The sequence below is a fragment of the Panthera pardus genome, unplaced genomic scaffold (genome assembly GCF_024362965.1).
Source record: "Panthera pardus isolate Hobbes unplaced genomic scaffold, ASM2436296v1 HiC_scaffold_1, whole genome shotgun sequence".
Lineage (NCBI taxonomy): Eukaryota > Metazoa > Chordata > Mammalia > Carnivora > Felidae > Panthera > Panthera pardus.
In genome coordinates this window covers 9,891,251-9,910,579 of record NW_026526654.1, presented here as the reverse complement: position 1 = coordinate 9,910,579, position 19,329 = coordinate 9,891,251, and the positions used below count along the sequence as shown (strand labels likewise).

At 54.1% G+C, this 19,329-nt stretch overlaps 1 long non-coding RNA gene across 2 annotated transcripts; it reads right to left on the bottom strand.

Moving 5' to 3' along the window:
- Window positions 1-7,667: 7,667 nt before the first annotated feature.
- On the bottom strand, window positions 7,668-9,257 carry LOC109263985 (uncharacterized). Of its 2 annotated transcripts, XR_002078511.2 has the most exons (3): window positions 8,942-9,257; window positions 8,727-8,803; window positions 7,668-8,003 (listed from the first exon to the last, which is right to left on the bottom strand). It is a non-coding gene; the product is annotated as an uncharacterized LOC109263985 (long non-coding RNA). The 2 variants fall into 2 exon arrangements; XR_002078509.2 differs by lacking the exon at window positions 7,668-8,003 and having other exon boundaries at window positions 8,662-8,803.
- Between the last annotated feature and the right edge of the window lie 10,072 nt (window positions 9,258-19,329).

The window sequence follows — 19,329 nt, the reverse complement described above, 5'->3', positions numbered from 1 at the left end:
CCGGGGTGTGAACCCCCACAGCCCTGCCCACGCGCCGCACCACCACTGTCTGCACCCCCCACCCCCGCCCCGGAGGTCAGGCCCTGGGAGGCCAGGCCCCAGGAGGTCAGACCCTGAGAGGTTAAGCCCCAGAGGTCAGGTCGCAGGAGGTCAGGCCCCAGGAGGTCAGACCCTGAGAGGTTAAGCCCCAGAAGTCAGGTCGCAGGAGGTCAGGCCCCAGGAGGTCAGACCCTGAGAGGTTAAGCCCCAGAGGTCAAGCCCCAGAGGTCAGACCCAGAGGTCAGGCCCTGCGGGGTCATTAGAGCAGTGCATGTGCCCGGGGCCGGCACACGACTAAGGCCACCTGCTGTCATCTGCCTGTTTCCTGAGCTCTGTCACATTCTGCCCACTGTCCCCAGTGAGCTCCCCTGGGGCACCGAGAGGCCAGAGCTGTGGATGACAGGTGCCCAGGCGGGACCTCCATCCCTGGGTGGCCCCAGCCTCCCTGAGGCACAGGGCTCAGGGGCCCAGACCTGCCGTCCGCTGTCCCGGGCCAGGTCCTGGAGCCATGACATAACTCCTTCACTGGTCGCGGCGGGGACACTGCTCTCAAGCGGCACTGTCCCAGCGGGAGCTTCAGCTTTTGAGATATGGGAAAAGGGCCAGAAGGAGAGCAGCCGAATCCGGGAAGCACCTGCAGCAGCCGGCCGTCACCTGGCAACAGAGGGAGATGCTGGGGGCGCCCAGGTCTGGGAGGGGAGGGAGAGGAGGCAGAGGCCCAGCCTTGCCACTCCCCACCTGGGCTCAGAGAACCCCCGACGGAGGAGCCTGGGGCCCTAAGGAGGAGTCTCTGGAGGCTTGGTTAAATGAGCTTCCTTACTGCAGCACACGCCTGCCAGCTCAGGGCCGTCTCGCCGCAGACAGCTGGACGGTGACCGTCTCCTTGGAGGGACTGGCTGGATCCTATGGGAGCTCTGGAAACATCTCACTCATTTACGGTGAAGAGAGGCCACCCCTCCAGCTCACTCACTGGCTCAGTGCCAGTCTTGGAGGAGAAACAGAAAAGGGGGGACACCCGGTGATCCGCTCATCTGCCCCCCAACCTTCACTGCATCCCCAGGATGATCCCAAGGCTCACATTCTGAGCAGGTAGCAAGTAAGAGTCTGAGTCTTCAGGTCTTTCCCCTGCAGCCTTAGCCATCAGGGGGGAGCTTCCAGAACAGACCTGCCAGGACCCCCCGCAGGGTCTCCTTGGCGTCCACCCTCGCACTGCTGCCCCCTTCCAGATCTGCGTCCTGCCACCAAGGGTGGGAGCCTCCTGGCGTTTCGGTCAAGTACTGATTCAGTGAACCCCTACTGTGTACCCAGCCCTGTGGGAGGCCCTCAGGCAGTGGTCCTCAGCTCTGACCACTTGTACACAAGGCCATGTTTGCTCCTGTCCCAGACATCGCTGTGTAGGTCTGGCCGATGCCTGGCCCGGGCCTGTCAGCACCCCCGTGATTCCCCCGGGCAGCCAGCGTGGGGACCCGCTGTGCCCGGGGTATAGGCACTCAGACCCTCCCTGTGAGTGCTCCTGGTGTGGCCAGCTCTTCATCACCCTAGACATCAAGTGCCCTATTAAGGGGGGGAGACTTTAGGGGGAAGGGGCCCCAAGAGTGCAGAGCGTGTGAACCCGAGGCGAAGCCCACACTCTGCCTCTGAGGACTGTGTTCCCCGTCGTCGGCCTCCTTTGTCGCTGAATCAGCACAACGTGAAAATGCAGTCAGATCAATTAATTGCTACTTGACATCCTGGCCACACAGGCAGGTGGCTTCATCCCATCAGATGCATGGTCACTTCAAACAAAACTGCCCCACCCCCTTCCGCAGCCTCTACTCACACCGTGGGGCTCAGGACCCCAGGGTCCTCTGTCCTGTTCCTTAAAGCTTAGCCCGTTTGCCTCTCAAGGTGGTAAAAATCGGAGAACTTAGTTTTCTTTAGGGAGCAGTGAGTTGATAAGGCTTACTATGTTCACTTTCTCAGAGATGTTTCTATTCTGTTGGTGTTAGTATCATAAGCTTCACGGTGTCACGAACCTGCACTGTGTTGGGAGACCGTTTGCCACGAGGCTCGCATCTCTGCATGTCCAGCAAGAGGGCACTCACTGCCCTTTGTCCCCGACCATCGTCCCCAGATGTCTGTATGACTAACAGCCTTGAAAGACAGAGAGGACGGCTCCTTCTGGACCCTGGGTAGCTGTGCGTCCTGCCTGTTGTAAAGGATTTCAAGTTCCCCAAGTTCAGGGATCTTCTCTGTAAGGCACCCCACACGTGTGGCCCCCACCTGGCCCGTGTGTATCATCCCGTGGGACTTGAGGACAATTATGTCGGAGACCCTACTGCCTGTTGTGACATGAGTAATAAGTCCTGTCCCCGACCCAGGAGCCTCCTGCCTCCTTCGTGCACCTGCACAACTGTGGCCAGCTGACGGGGCCGCCTGCAACAGGCGGCAGTCCAGACTCTGTCGGACAGGACAGTCGCACAGTGGGCGGCCCCACAGCGGCCAGAACGACTGACCTACAGCAACACAGGGCGGCGGGTTGGAAAGGCCATTTAACCCATTAACATAGAAATGCTACAGCAAGTACACTGCTGTCGTTATGAAGGTAGAAACCACTGTGCTCACACACACACTTCCTAGGTGCACATGTGGACGCACGACTACAGAAAGTTGACAGCAGGGGCCCACTGAACTTGCGATTTGGGCTAGCAGTTCCCTGGGACGGGGAGGGCTCACACGTCAAGGGAGGTCACTGTCAGAGTCCTGGCTTTTGTTTGCGGTGCTGGCTTTTTAGACGCGTATTGCATTTTCAAAAGTATAACCGGTAACCCCCTACCATCCACTGGCCGCTGAAGGAAGCGTGGAAAGAACCACAGATCACGGTTAATCCAGTTTGTACATCTGAGTGTGGTGGGATAAATAGAGAGTTCAAGAATATATTACTGCATTAATGGATAGATGGATGGACAGATAAGTGATGGGATGAAGCTTGACCGAAGTACAATATCCTTCTCAGTGAAGTGATGTCTGGAAGACGAACCGAGACATTGGCTTAAAGGAATTGAGAAGCAAAGCTACCTGGGGGATTTCTCTTACAGAAACACCTGTGGGCGGCTAGCAGTGGGGTGGGCTAAAGGGGTGACGGGCAATCAGGAGGGCGCTTGCTGGGATGAGCACTGGGTGCTGTGTGCAAGTGAGGGATGCCGAATTCTGTTCCTGGAATGATTGCTACATTATATGTTAACTAACTTGGCTTTAAATTTAGAGAAGAAAAGATTATTTAAAACAGAAAACAAACAACAAACAAACGCCTCTGGTGGCAACAGCTCACACCGAAGATGCCAAGATAAGACACATTCTGGTCCCGGGCTGGGCACCCTTGAACTTTGCAGGGGGTCCAGGCAGACCACGCACAGCATTACGAGAACCCGCAGCAGAGCATGCGCCCTGGCTTCTTCACCCCCTAAGGTCCCACAGGGGCCGAGGGTGCCGGGAACAGCACCGAACCGCGACTCCTCATTCCTGCCCAGCGCTCCCTGCATGCGGGGGACACGTGTGCACTGCTCGCCAAAGCTCAGACCGAATCACAAGGCGCCGGGGGGCAGTTCTGAGCCCCACCAGACCTACGCCCGTGGCTGGACACCAGCCAGCCACAGTCCGCTGACAGCGAGGTGTCAGCCCCCCGTCGTGCTGTGTGTGTGGACGTCGTGCACAGGATCTAGTGCACAGCGGTTCTGGCCCCAGCACCTGCTGCCTGTGCTGACACCCCCAGCAGGGGGGTGGGGATATGCTCAGTCATCCGGGCCTCCAGGCCTCAGTCTCGCCTCCCAGTTAATTTCCTTGAGGGGCAGAAGTGCCCTGGGCTGAGAAAGGCCTGTGTGATCCCAGGGCAAGTATTAGGTGGGGCCTTAAGAGTGCCTGCAAGGAAACAAAATATTAATCACTGAAAAGTGTAATTCCAAGACCCATGCCACTTGGGACCTTGCTGGGGATCTGCTGTTGATAAGCTTAGTGACCTTGGGGATATCCCTCGACTTCTCTCGTGTCCCCGCCAGTGAAGCCTGGAGGTCATAGCGGACCATCTCCCACAGGCCCTCCTTGTGTTGGAACGCTACAATCCTGCAGTTCTGTGCTCGACGCATTTCCTTGTGCAAACGCAAGTCCTGTTTCCCGGCCCCTCGAAGAGGGATCAGAAGACAGAGATCCCGTCTCCAGGGTGAGCAGCTGTCTCTCGTCTGTGTCCGCCCAGCAGGCACAGTCAGGACACCGAAGTTCTTCGCGGGGGGGGTGGGCGTGGGGGGGGGAGTGGTGCCCTCTAGTTAAAGACACCATCACTTCCCCAGTCTGGGAAGATTCATTAAATAATGTCTGTGAAGTACGTGAGGTCATCGAAGGAAATTGCTCTATGAATCCAAGATATTAAAAATAGAAGTGAAAGCAGAGACATTTAAACTCAAGGATAAAGATTTCCTGTGTGGCTCCATAAACCGTGGGCTCTGCGCGGAGCCCACGGCACTGCCGAGGGGAAGGGCAGCGTCTGTGTGGGAGCCTGCAGAGGCCTGGGGTGGGAGGTCAGCACAGTGGGGAGATGTCAACCGTCTGTAGGGAGCCCCACCCACAGACTCAATAAATGGGGCCACACAGCACGCGGCTCGGCCGCCCCAACCGGGAGACACGGCGACACGGAGCGGTGGACAGAGGCAGCCATGCGAAGTGGGGGACGGGTTCCTAACCCTTCCCCGACCTTGAGTAAGTCACCCCCCTCCCTGAGGCTCATCTTATTGAGGATGGGTTGAGGGGCGCCTTTCAGGGGCGCCTGGCTGGCTCAGTCGGCTAAGGGTCTGACTCTCCATCTCGGTTCAGCTCATGATCTCACGGTTGTGAGTTCAAGCCCCATGTCGGGCTCTGTGCTGACAGTGCAGAGGCTGCCTGGAATTCTGCCTCCTCCTCTGCCCCTACCCTGCTCGCGCTCTGTCTCTCTGTCTCTGTCTCTATCTCTCTCTCAAAATAAAAAAGTAAACATTAGAAAAAATAAAAATGAAATAAAGAATGGGTTCACCAGATAATTTCTTCGGTTCCTTTGAGTCTTGTGATGTGTTTGCAGCAACAGTCTGCTCAAATCCCTGAAGCCTCTGGGGTCCGATTCCTCCCGCATGAGAGGCTGGGGCACGTGGTGGCCAAGAACCTAGACCCCGGAGAAAGGCTGCCTTGGTTTGAATCTCAGTTCTGCCATTTTTAAATATTTTCCCTCCACATCTTATTGTGAAAAAATTTTAAAGTCAGGAAATCCGAATGAATTGCTCAGTGAACACCCGTATACCCACCACCTAGATGCTGTGTAGTCAACACTTTATCCACACCTGCTCGTCTGTCTACTCCTCTGTCCATCAGTCTGTTGTGTTCTTTACAGATTTCAGAATAAGCTGCAAATGTCAGTGCACTTTTGCTTCCTCTCGGTCCTGCAGCATTTTAGCCGTGAGATCTTGGGTCAGTCGGGCTCTCTTCGCCTGTTCCCCACCGGTGAGACACGGCTGTATGTGGCCCGACCAGAATCGCCTTGTGGGGCAGTTAATGGACACAAAGCACTTAGGGCCTGAGTGTTGGCCCTAAGTGTTGGCCGTCATTCCCGGAAAACAGAGACGTCGCAGGACTCACAGCCTCGCTCCAGAGCAAGTCTCTACACCAAGGTCTCTTCTCCAGAAGGACCAGAGTCGTACACACGGCATCTCACAAGCAGGACACAAGATTATGGAGAAAACTTACGGGGGAGACTGTCCCTACGTGCCCAAGGAGCGCCGGGCAGGTGCAGGCGTGTCTGCTCTGGCCGTGCCGGGACTCGCCCTCCTCGGCCTCTGCGCAGGCGTGGACTGACGGCGCCTGGCTTGCAGCCTCCCGTCACATCATCCGTGACACCATCTGTGTCACCTTTTATTCATTGAATAGTTTCAACTTAGAGGGAGTTAGAAAGAAAATAACCCAGTGCCCAGATCTAACTATTTGCAAAATGTCTTTATTCCACTCCTCTGTTCTTGGACGTGGTGGAAATCACCCCAAACAACCCCGTTGAGCGACCGTGAAGAGTGAAGCTGTTCTCCCACACAGGGAACACTTGTCACACACAGAACTTCAGGGCATCTGACGTCCGGCATGAGCGAGTGCCTTCAGTTGTAGGACCCTCAGGGCTTATGTGTCCTATTTTGTTTGTGTCTCTCTTGCCTCTTTCAATCTAGGCCCATCTCCCCAAGGAGGCGGGCCAGTTCCCAGGTAGAAAAACCCCACATTCTGCATTTGTCTGATTGTTCCCTTCGGGGACGGGTGCTTTGCCTCCTTCTCCTGCATTTCCTGCAAACTGGAAGCATCGGTTCGTTTCAATTTCCGGGGTTGGGTGTGAGAACGTGTGGTTATTTTTATTTTCTGATACCTGACGATTTTCTCCTTCTTTTTCCTGAGGAAATTCAGGTGAGAACAGACAATGGCAGACGGCAGGTGGATGGAGACCCGTCTATTAACCCCTCCCCCTGCAGGAGTTGCTGAAGTCAAGTGCTGCCCCTGGTTTTCTCCAGGGCGGATCTGCCTCACCCTGCGGGGACTGCGGCCTCGGTGATCCCACCTGAAGTTTGTCCCGCCACAATTCCGGAGCCCCTGGCCTCGTCGCGGGGTCACATGGTGTCTGCGATCCAGTTCCGGTTGGAGAGGAAGCCCCAAACGGTAATAAACTCAACACCGATTTCATTTTCCGGTAGAAAAGAATATTCCTGCAACTTCTCTCTTCTGTAAAAGGCATTTTTTTTCCTTTTGTCTGTAGCTTCTTTTACAATGCTGATTCTGCTTTCTCGTTCTTCCCTGCCTCTCAACCCTGAAAACCCGCAGAAGGGGACAGTTCGTGTGGACTGAGATCCCAAGTCTCTGCCTGGGCAGCAGCCCCACCCCTTCCTGCAAATCATTTACCGGGAAATTGGATTGGACTTTATCCAGAGTACCTTAATGTCCCTTGATGTGTCCTGTTTCACAACTGGACACATGTTCTTGCGTTTACAAGGAAGTCAGTAAACTGAACGGTACTTTTATGGAAATTTCGAATTTGCCTGTCATTGACACACTTTCCCTTGCACAAGGCTAAAACACAAATACGTTCTTCATTTAAAAATAAAGAACGATCCTATTTAAAGTTAGTAAAAAGTGACCCTCTGTAGGCCTGCAGTCTAACCGGCATGGCCGTGAAGGGAAGCTGTCCCGGAGTGTGACGCGGGCTTGTATCCGTGGGCTCACGGGGTCCTCGACCACGGCCCCAGGGCCCGGACCAGATGCCGCCCACCTCCCCAGGTTCAGTCAGCAGGCAGCGTGGTGCCCAGAAACGGGGAATCAATCGTAAGACAACCACACCATCCAAGGCAGAAGTCAATCAAATGACATTTCTTTTCTGGACTCCTGCCGTGCTGTCATTGTCCCCTAACCCACAGGCTCCAGGGTCACGCCCCTGAGAATGGGGTCCTTTTCCTCCCCAAGCTGTGTCCCCGGCTCCGACCACGCATCCCGCCCCGGGGATCCCATCTCTGATCTCTGATGTCAGGCTGGAAGGTGTGGTGGCCACATGGGATGGGGTACTGTCCCCCAAAGTCATGTCCGCCTGAGCCTGTGAACGTGATAGGCTCTTTGCAGACACAATCACGTCACGATGAGGCCACACCCGCCTGGGGTGGGTCCTCACGCATGGTGACTGGTGTCCTCTGAGAGGGAGGGAAGTCAACACACACGTGAAAGATGAAGCCACGTGAGGATGGAGGCAGAGACCGCAGGGCTGTGGCCACAGGTCCAGGACCATCGCAGGAACCGGAGGGGCCGGGAAGGACTCTCCCGTGGAGCTTCCGAGGGGCTGTGGCCCTTCAGACCCCTTGTGTTTGCCCCCTGGTCTCCAGACTGGGAAGAGCGCCCTCCCAGGCTCTCTCTGCAATGGCAGGACACTCCAGGAGGCACCAATGACCGCTCTGGGGTGAAGCGCAGGGAGGGAGGTGAAGGGAGGCCGGGCTCCCTGGGGCTGCGTGCACATCACACACCCCCACCCCACCCCAATAAGGACAGCCGATGGCTCTTCTGAGCTACTGTGTAAAAGATCCACATCAAAATGTGAAAGAAAGTGTAACTTTTTATTTCCAAGTAGAGTTCACACGTACAAGCCCGATCCGCTCACTCGTCCTCCCCTCCCCCGCTCCCACCCGGCAGAGGCTTGGCCTGGGGAGGGGGCAAATCCATTCAATAACTCAGAAAATAATTCAAAAGCTTTTAAAAGGATGAAAGTTAAAGGTGTAAGACTTTTTGTATTTTGGTTTTTAGGCCAAGTAAAAACTGCGCTCGCGTGAAAGCGGCCGAGAAAAGCCTCACACACAGGCAGCCATGGCACCCCATGTCGCCCAGTAACACGGACACCGGACACCGGCCTGGGGCCTCCTGGGGCCTCCTGGGCGGGGGGGGGGGGGGGGGTGGGGGTGGGGGGGGGTGGGGTGGGGGCGGGACTTACAGGAAGCTGGCCCGGCTCTTTGAGGTTAACTTCTCGGTTTCTTCAGTCCTCAACAAAGACCTCATCACGCCTTTCTCCTCGGCAAATTGTTCACTTAAGAAGAATTTGCAAATGAAAAGGCAGAAAAGAAAAGAGCAGTGAAAAGTGTCTCTTAACCTTCCTTTGAAGGAGAGATCTTTCCAATGTCACCTACCAGACCCCAAAATCTGCCTCCGGGACGCAGTCCTTCCGCGGTGTGACCGAAAGGCGCAGGCCGCAGCGTGCGGTAACCTGGAACATGCATTTCCTAATGACCTACGGTTTGGGGTTGAATTAAATATTGAAGCAAGCTCCAGAAATACCTGCAAGGAAACACACCAGCAATATCATATCGATTGTGTTAGACTGTTTAATAATTAATCCGCTCACCTCGGGTCTGAATGTCGTCCTGTTTCTCCCTCGGCTCCACAAGCACCTGCGGAGGGGCTGCGGCTCGCGGGCCTCGTGTGCTGTTGGAGGAGGTTGAAGACACTGACCGGCTGTGTCTCCATCTCATGCCAACCAAGGCAAGACGCCTTAAGCACACTCCTTCTTAGGGCAAAAGGGACTCCATTTGTTCTCTCCTCAGTGGGACACCCATCCCAGGATCATTCTAGAGTCTGTCAGGTCAAGCCTCGCAGGATCGCTACGTGAATATCTAGAAGGGCACTGGTGAGATTGGGGCTGACCTCGGAGGTCTTGCCAGTGTTTGAACATCATTCGAGGGCCGTGAGCTCAGCTCGGAGGCCATTTGTATGATAACACCCCCTCCCCGCCCCCCCCCCCCCCCCCCCCCCCGCCCAGCGCAGCCCCCACGAGTGCTCAACCAGAAATGCTGGCTTGTCTGCGTGTTTCTGCCTCTTCAGAGACGCCCACGCGGAACATCACCCTGAGTGTGAACCCAAAGCCATCGGCGGGGCAGATGAGGCCCATGGCGCCCGCTCACCCGCCCTGAGCTCCTGACCGAGGCTCCCACGGGGCCCCATCAAGTTACCCACTCAGCAGCCGCTTTGGCAAAAACAACCTTGGGGAAAGTGTTTGCCAACAGGAAGAACTCCGGGTCACCTGCTGGGTGTTTGGTCTTGTCTCCACCATTGGCAAGGAGATGAGGACTTCCTCATTCCATCCGGGGGCGGGCAGGACCGCTGTCCTTTCCTGCTTCTCTGTTGGGTGTCAGAGCAAACCCAGCAGCAGGGCGCCTCCGCCTCAGGAGGGACCAGGCGGCCCCCCGCTGTGGCTCCCAGGGGGATTCCGCACACTCAGCACAGGTGCGGGGCCTGGGGGGGGCCGGTACCCCCTCGAGGGGGGATTAGGCTAATCCAGTGCTGGGAAAGGGTGACAGGGGATACGGGGTGCTGAGGGGGGCCGTGAGGGCCTCACGAGGAGCGGCGTCCTTGAGGAACGGAGGAGGGCCAAGGGGCACACTACCCTCCGCTCTGGGTCCACGTCTCCAGATGCCCGAGCTGCAGGATTACGTGGCACCCAGTGCCTGGTGCATCGGGGCTCAGCAGGTGGAACAAGGAGCACAGCGGGCATCAGGCAGGAAACGCAGGGAAGCCACGCTTCATGCTTCACCCCTCTCCCTTGTTCATCCGTCTGTCCTCGCATCCACCCAGCGAGTCTCTCTCAGGCGATGGGCCAGAGGTGAGCGCTGGGTCAGCCCCAGGGCCGGGGAAGCACATGTCATCGAGGCCCCTAGAGTAGCCCCTTATCGTCTGGTGCCCACCGTCCTCGAGGTCTGCCGGAGCCCCTCGGAAACAGCACGGACACTTCCAGTTCTGTGGCAGCCCCGTTGTCTGCAACGGAAGAGAACCCAAGACGCAGGCGGTGTGTGAAGCTCGCCGGGTCTGGGATCGGAGCAGCGACGGACTGGCCACGGGTCTGGGATCGGAGCAGTGACGGACTGGCCATGGAACCTCTGAGCTCCTCCACACTGCCGCCATCCTGGGAGAGGTGTGTGGGGGCCAGCAAGGTGCGCTCTGTGGGCAGCCGTCCTCTGCTCCAGTCTGTGGCACTCTGGGCTGGAGGGGAGGTTGCCACCACCGTGGACACCCAGCAGCCCCGGCAAAACCCCGTGGTCGCCGCCTCCCTCCCCCCCAACCCACCTCACGGAGAAAATGAGCGATGTGGCCATGGGGCTCCATCCAGCTGGCGACCCAGGCAGGTCATGCTGTCCGTGCCTTGGGGCCACGCCCACCCTTGCACCACCCCCTCCCCACAAACAGACCACATATCAAGCTCATTAATGAGAAACTTTCTTACATGAAGCAGAAATTTGACGTGATTTCTCCTGGGTCGTGTGTCCTCTCACTCGTCGCTGACAAAGTCCCGTCCCAAGTGCCCCGAACTCTCCCTTGGTTGTGAAACATTGACCTCTGTGCCCATCTTCTACACCCCATCCAGCCAAACGAAGTCCCACTGACTCCTTGTGACCGTCCATTGTGCCTCAAGACTGTCCCTCAGGTCGAGCCCACAGCAAGATTATGGGGAATATTTAGGGGTGCCCGGTGGCTCTGTTGGTTGGGCATCTGACTCTTGATTTCGGCTCAGGTCACGATCTCACGGTTTGTGGGATAGAGCCCTGCGTTGGACTCTGTGCTGACAGCTCAGAGCCTGCTTGGGACTCTCTTCCCCTCTCTCTCTGCTCCTCCCCCACTGGCACACTCTCTCTCTCTCTCAAAATAAATAAACACACGTTAAAAAAATATTATGAGGAATATGTCAAGTAGCGAAAGCAAGCAAGAAAGCAAAAACTCCCAAGGTAGAGTACTTACTGCTAAGGAAAGAGTTTCTCCGTAATGTCATCAGGTCACAGTCTCTAGACTGCTGAGACTCTTCCCACAGTCTTGCCTCAGTCTCCCCATTTAAAAGAAGAAGAGTGGGGCTGATAACCTCTAGTTCTATCTGGATCCGGAGCAGCCAGGGTCCCACATGGGAGAAACACCACTCACACGGAGAGACACGCAGAGGCCACGTCTTCCCAAACTGCACCGTGGGGCCACTTGAGGATTCATGTTAGAATAACCAATGCTCAGTCACCTGGAAAGATGTGCCAGGTCCCAAGAGGGTGGCGGGGGGCTGCCCCATTCAGTGGAGTGCAGAGCCTTGATTTTCAACTAAGCATTTAACTCTTTGCTCAGCACGGGTGAGCCTCTGAGGGTTCACGGTCTCTACTCAGAGTTGAACGCCTTTCCCCCTTTTCCTTCTACCTAAGTCACATGCTGGACAGCAGAGCTCCCCGCATTTTGTGGTCGTTTTCTTGTTTGTCTGGGGCTGAAATTTGGGAGAAATGGCTGGTTTAGAGCTTCGCAGTGGGGAACAGACCTGCTCTGGGCAACGTCAGAGCCCCATGCCTGGCAAATAAATCAGAAGGTGTTTCTCTAAAAGCTTTGAAATTTGAAGGACAATTCAAGATAAAACTCAGAGAAAAAGCAGTAACTCCTCGAATTACCTTTGGTCAACATGCCGAGCACTTCAGAGTGGCCACTCAGGTCTTATGAGGAAGGAGTGAGTGGCCCTCGGAGGGGAGTGGGGTGTTAGTTTTCCCACTTGGTGCAAGAGAAGTGGAAAGCCAGCGAGGCGGGGTGATACGTGCGGGGGACCCTATGGGTCCCAAGCTGGAGTCGGGATTTGATCGCAAGCTCCCCGAGCCCTGTCCACAGAGGCCCCCGGACGTCGGTGTCGGTGTCACGAGATGCGACTCCCCAGGACTCAACCTGCCACACGGCACTCTTGCCAACCCGTCTCTGAGCGCTGGTCAGGCGGACGGGGTCTGGCAGCAGCTATTGGCATCTTGCCGTCAGAACCTGAAACGACCCCCAGCGTCACGACACCAGCCCTTGGAGTTTGCTGTCAGCAGCCTCTTCCCCCGTAAAACCCTGCCTCCTGCTGAAACATCAGACCTTGTCAGGTACTTAAGGAGGCACGCCTATCGCAAAAGGAGAATCAGAAGAGTAGAAATGGACACAAAAACTATTGCAAACACCCTCCTTGGTAGTCATGCCTTACTCATAAACGTACCTCATCAGCACTTAGACCACAAATTTTGTACTATAAGTGGAATTTCTAAAAGAGTCTAACTTACATTTTCTTACTTCAACCAGCTCTTTATGAATAATGCATCACTTACCGATGCTTATCAAGTCTGACTTGGAAAATGAGAGAGTAAATTTAGTCAAATGAAAGGAAAGGAAAAACTCTAAATCAGTCCAGTATTCAAGATCTCCAATAACAGCAAAATATGGCAAGCACTTAAAAAAAAGAACTGACCAAGGAAAAGTCCTCTCCCGGTCACCTAGTACACGTAGAAGGACATGCCACCATTTATATAGAACTGCACCCAGTGACATTGGTTTGCTGTGTATGAAATGTCCCCTTATCCTCGGTCCTGGCCGACCCCAGGTACTCTCAGGCCCCCTACGCTCTCTTGAGCCGTCTGGTAAAATTCTGTAAGAGACAGCAGGGGGCTTTGAAGAGTCTGGCAGGGCTGCTTTAGACATTAAAGATCTGCAAAGACCCAGACCTTATGCGGGAAACACGAGAGCCCAGCTCCGCCTCTCTGCCAGGAGACGGCACGGGGCGAGGCCACTGGCAGGTCCAGCCTAGTCACTCGGGAAGGAGGGGATGTGGACCAGCATCGGAAGATAGGGACAGGGGTGAAGAACAAAGAGGAAGGAGACGCCAGGCAGCACCAGCGTGTGCCCATTGGGAGCCACCTGCCCTCCCTGCCAGCAGAGAGGAGAGCCATCTGAATCACAAACGCTGGGTCCTTCCACGGAGGACGCAGAGAGCTGGGGCCCAGGATGCGCCCCCGTGGCTGGAGGGGAAGAGAGAAAAAGAGAAAACCAAAAGGAACAATGGAAGGAGGGAGGGAAGGGAAGTTTCAAACGAAAGTGTTTACATTCATGTCAATTCTCTTACGTGGAACCAGTTCAAATTGTTTATGTTTAACCATACTCAACTCCATTTTTACAAACGTGGCCGGGGTCACGTGTCCAAGAAGCCAGCTGACAAATGTGCGCCATACAAGTCTCTTACTTTCAGTGTTCCAGGAAAAAAGGATCTTTTTGTTAATATAAAGAAAACGGCCTAACAAAGTTGGGCATCTTGTGAGTAGTGACCAAACACAGCCAAATAGTTTCCCATATCGTGCTCCTGTGAGAAAACCAAAAAGCTGGATGTCAGTCTGTGAAAACAGGAGGTTCTGGCAGCAGAGTGGGAAACGTCTGATTCTGTATTTGCCACCTTTTCCTTTGCAAAGCCGCCCTGTGATCACCAGGACCTTAGACATGGTGTGATCTCAGTGTGTCATGGGCTAGAATCATTTACAGATATTTACTGCCGTTCTGTGTGTGCAAAACACTATTCTTTTCCCAGATGCCATTGCTACGCCCTTCATACACGCCAGATAAGTACTTTCTAATCTACTTCCTCAGACTTTCCTCACGAGAACCCCGTGAAAGATGTACGTATTCTCACGTCAACACGGGAAAACTCAAGGTTGCGGGTGGGTTTTATCAAAGTCAACTTAGCAACCTGGAGAGGATACAAAACTGTCAGACCCCCTTAAACAGCCGCCAACTAGGGGAGCCTGGGGGGCTCAGTGGGTTGAGCGACTGACTGCGTCTCAGGTCACCATCTCGCGGTTTGTGAGTTCGAGCCCCACGTCGGGCTCTGTGCTAACAGCTCAGAGCCCGGAGCCTGCTTCAGATTCTGTGTCTCCCTCTCTCTCTGCCCCTCCCCAGCTCACGCTTTTTGTCTCTCTGTCTCTCAATAATAAATAAACGTTAAAACAAAACAAAACAAAAACAGCCGCCATCTGACCGGCCTCTCCGCGGCTCCGAGCAGGCAGATCCCTGCACACTCCTCGTGCACGAACGCACCAGCGAAGCAGAGGAAGCCAGCCTGTGCCAGGCCCCGGCCCCAGCTGTGTGCACCCAGCGGCCCGAGCCCCGTGTCTCCCCGTGCAGGCCTCCCAGGCTTGTCTCTCAGGCGCCGCGAGATTGTTCCTGTGACGGGACTTAATAAGCCCCGTGTAAACTCGAGCGAGGCATGCTTGTGGCTCTCAAGGTCTGAACTTGAGTGCATAGGGGAGCATCCCTGTACTGTACCAACTCCCAGGGGAAAGTTAATAGATTTATTTTAAACATGTTCCTGAAATCAAAGAGGTATTCCACACTTGTTCTAGTAAATTATTCTCAGAAGACCCAAGAATCAATGGCTGGGGAAATAGCTTCTTTGTTTCGGCACAAGTGCCACGTTTGGGGACACACATGTGAATCAATGTATTTGTTGATTCGATAAGAGAACAGCATTATGCTTTTCTTTGTTGGGGCCCAAATTACGCACTCATTTTCTGCTTCTACCAACACCTGCTGTATGTCAGAGGGTCTGCTGTGGCCCCGGGCCCCACAGCAGGCTGGGGACCGGAGACAGCTCTCCCCTGGCTTCTCCCTGAGACTGTGGGGTTCCCACAAAGGGAAAGCCTTCCCTGAGGGGGCGCTCCCCCCACCCCACCTCCCTCCCTGCTTCAGACGGGAGGCCTTTTAGCACCGGGACAAGCAGGCCCTGTGCTGTTAGGAAAAAACAGGGCTTCTGCCCAGGTAGTGAGTGACAAAGGCCAAAGTCATGACTCTGACCAGGAGACACAGCGGGAGCAGGGGAAGGACAGGGGACAGGCCTTAGGTTTGGAGGGGAGTCTGCCTGCCAGTAACCTAGACAGATAAGATGGCTCAACCCACGTGCCTGCTTGCCTCACACTGAGGGCACTCCCAGGGGACGGACGCTATGCCGCACCAGGAAAGTCCCAGGAAGCCAGGCCAACTGGCCCCCCAGGGTTCCAACCCCCGTGACCCTCAGTCCTGGAGTCAGAGCCCCAGGGCTCTGGACTCACTGCACCCGCAAGAACCTGTGGTCAACCACAGTCCCTCCTCCCTGCGTCCTACTGGGCCATCCCTCCAATGGCGGGGCAGTGACTTCCAGTCCCCACCTGTTGGCTGAGATTGCCAGTGCTGCCCCGCTGGGGTCAGCCCCAGACCCTGCTGCTGTTCAAGTAGTGACAGCAGTAAGCGCTTCTTGGAATGTGCATTAGTGGGGCTCCAACACCCACCAAACCTCACTATTGACCTATCGGAGCCGGCGTGATCGGAGTTCCCAGGCTTGTGTGTGGAGATCTGATCTCCGTGTTGAATAATTTAGGACTCTGGCAAGCAACTTCAGACGTTCCATTTGCCAACGTCGGGGTGCTGAGTTTTTGAGTTTTTTTCTCTGAAACTTTGGTTTGAAAGAATAAAGTTAAAAGGGATAAGCTTTCAGGCTGTCTTCTCCCCTCCATTAATGGGTTTCCTTCAGGTGGCTTGATGGAAATGGCTCGGAGTTGGTGGATGTAAAGTTGAAATTTGATACATGTTGCCATATTGGAAAGAAAGACAAAGAGACGAAGGGAGAGAGAAGGGGGGGGGAGGGAAGAAAACACCCGCACAGAGCTTTGTGTTATATATTATGTGCACACGGAATTGCCCCACAGCACAGGACAGAAATATGGAGTTATTGGGGCCCTGGGTAGGACCGATTCACTAGCTGAGACAATGTATGTCACACTTGGAAACAAGTGAAAACATGACGTGACTTGTATTTAACTGACATTTTGTCTGAAAGTGACCACATGTGTGACAGAGGAAAAAGAGGCAACACTGAGGAGTGCTTATAATCTGTCCTCTCTTTTATCCCTGCCCCCCACCCCTTACATCCTGGACCCCACCCTGAGCCTGCCCCCACCCCTGCTGTCTCCGCCCACCTCTCGGACAGCCCCTTGCCCCCACCCCTGCCCCCCACTTCTGCTCCCATCCCGGGCATCCCACATACACCCACCCCGTGTCCTGGCCCCCCCACCCCTTCCCCCACCCCTGCCGTCCCCTCCACATCCCAGACAGCCACCTGCCCCCACCCCTGCCACCCCCCCCCCCCACTTTCTGGACAACCCCTTGCCCCCACCCCTGTTCCCAACCCAGCTGTCCCACACCCACCCCCCCATGTCCCAGCCCCCTTGCTCCCCCCGCTGTCCCCTACCCACATCTGCACAGCCCCCTGCCCCCACCCCTGAAATCTCCTCCCACTGCCCCCACCCCTGCCCAGCCCCGGGAGCAGCACAGGACACTCCGGAGAAGGCTCTGTGCTGGAGTGGTGTCTCCATATTTCGGAGCAGCACCTGTGTCCAATGCCATCGCCACTGTCCTGAAATGAGACTCACACGTGATGTGAGCCACCTGTACACACGACTTTTTAGAAATCTACGTGGTCCCCAAATTGCTACTCAAAGAAATATACAAGAGAAAACAAGAGTCATTGAAAATAAAAGAATACAAGGCTGCCTGGGCAGCTCAGTCGGTTGAGTGTCTGACTTCGCTCAGGTCCTGATCTCACGGTTTGTGAGTTTGAGCCCCGAGCCAGCACAGAGCCTGCTTCGGATCCTCTGTGTCCCCCTCTCTCTACCCCTCCCACTCACACTCTCTGTCTCTCAAAAATAAAACTAAAAAAAAATTTTAAATAAAAGAATACACATTTAAATATGTAAATTCTCAGACATGATTACAGTAGGAAACATAATAAACCAGTCAGATGCTCAGACTTTGCTATATTAGTCTTGCTTTTTAAAAGTAAGTTCAGAAGCAACATCATACAGCTCAGGGGAAATGACAAACTGCAGTGATAATTGTCACCAGTGTCCATAATTCTTGGCGATGTTACATGTGCCGCCTTGACCATAATTTTGCTGGAGGCTTCTGCTGGGCCTCTGACGTGGGCGTGCTGCAGTGAAGGGAAGCAGCCCACATGCCACTTGGGTCCCTGAGTGCCCTCCTACCTCGGAGATCACCGTGAGCTGGGGTTTCTCAGCCTCAACACTATTGGTATTTCGGACCGGGTAATGTTTTGCTGTGGGGGCTGCACTGTGCATCTTAGGGCATTTGGGGGCACACCCCAAGCCAGGAACGCCCTCTCCCCAGTCACGAGGATTGGAAATGTCTCCAGGTATTGTCAGATGTCCCCTGGCAGAGAGACAGGGCCCCAGGTGACAACCACTGACGACGTGAGCTACATACTGTCCTCTCGAGGTCTCTGCTTAATGCATTTAGTGATTTTCTAAAACAGGATATGCCAGCAGGAGCCTGACTTCCCGCAGAGAACAGAGCCTGATATTGTCCTAGTGAGAATGTGAAAGTTTTCAAGAAATCTGACCCAGGAAAACCGCTTACGTTTCTTCCTTTATTCCAGTTAAGCTCGGTCATTGTTTTGTGTATGAGTTTAGCCAATATTACTTTACCTATTAGCTATTCTGTATGGTTTTTTCTTCCCCCAACCCAGGAGCACCTTTGAAAAGTAATCACACCATACGTATGCCTTTTTGAAGCTTGGAGGACGCTCAAAATCAGGTTTGATCAATACCATCATAATGAAGATTAAAGTGTGATTTTTGGTTCCTTAAGAAACTATTACAACAATTTATCATAGCTGGTCAGGTAGTCAATATAAACAAAACTCACTGAAGAAAAATAATCACTAGCTTATGTAATACAAATTTAATTGATTTACTTCTATTATTAAAAAACTAATGGATAATTTGTCAGAGTTAAATATTTATAGCTCCAATTTAAAAATTTGATCTCTACTTTTTGTACCCTAAAACTAAGCCAGTGGATGTACTTAATGCTGTCTCAGATTATACCAGAATGACACCACATATCAGCTGGTAAAATATGTTTCTAGGCTTGCATTTTTCTTTTCTTTTCTTGTTAATGTTTATTTATTTTTGAGAGACAGAAAAAGACAGAGCGTGAATTGGGGAGGGGCAGAGAGAGAGGGAGACAGAATCCGAAGCAGGCTCCAGGCCCTGAGCGGTCAGCACAGAGCCTGATGCGGGGCTCGAACTCACAGATTGTGAGATCATGACCTGAACTGAAGTCGGACGCTGAACCAAGTCACCCAGGCACCCACCCCACTGCTTTGGAATTTTAAACTTAATTCGTATCTATACATCTTTCTAGTTTATTCAAAAATACCTTACACTAACTCAATTTGTAAATTAAGTAGGAATTTAATTATGCAAAGTTGAAGCTGCATTAAAGGAGAGGCTGGTGAAGGGTTATTTATGAAGTCCCTTCCACAGGGACATTGCATAGACATTTCTCACATGCATAGGCATTTCTCACAGCCACCTTATCTTTACGTATTTCCCCCACTTTACAGGAAGGAAGCTGTGGCTCAAGGAAGCAAAGTAACTCGCCCCCCAACCCACAGACAACATCTACAACAAACCAAGGGACAAGGTCTTTCGCCAACCTGCAAAATGTGAGCAGATGAAAATAAATCCCCAACAGCTAGAAAACTCACAAGGTATCACTATCTGCATTTCAAACAACGAGGGAAGGAAGTGGGACACTGATGGCCTTGAACACAGGCCCAAAGTGGCCGTGGTCCTGACCTAGAGGCCCAGCGAGGCAGACGGCAGAAGTCCAGAGTGGCATGGGACCTGCGCATTCTAGTTCTGGGGCCCCTGAGAGGTGATGTCGCTGGATCTGGACGCCAGGTCTGAGCCACTAAGCAGTGCCCTCCCCGAGCCAAGCTCTGCGCTGAGGCAGGAGAGGATTCAAAGGACAGGGACACGGGGCAAAGGAAAGGACGTCCAGTGGGAGAAAGGAGAGGAGGCCAAGAGGCCACACACAGCGGTCAGGGGTTCACTTCATGAGCACAAGACAATCAATAGCAGACAGACCTTCCTGCCG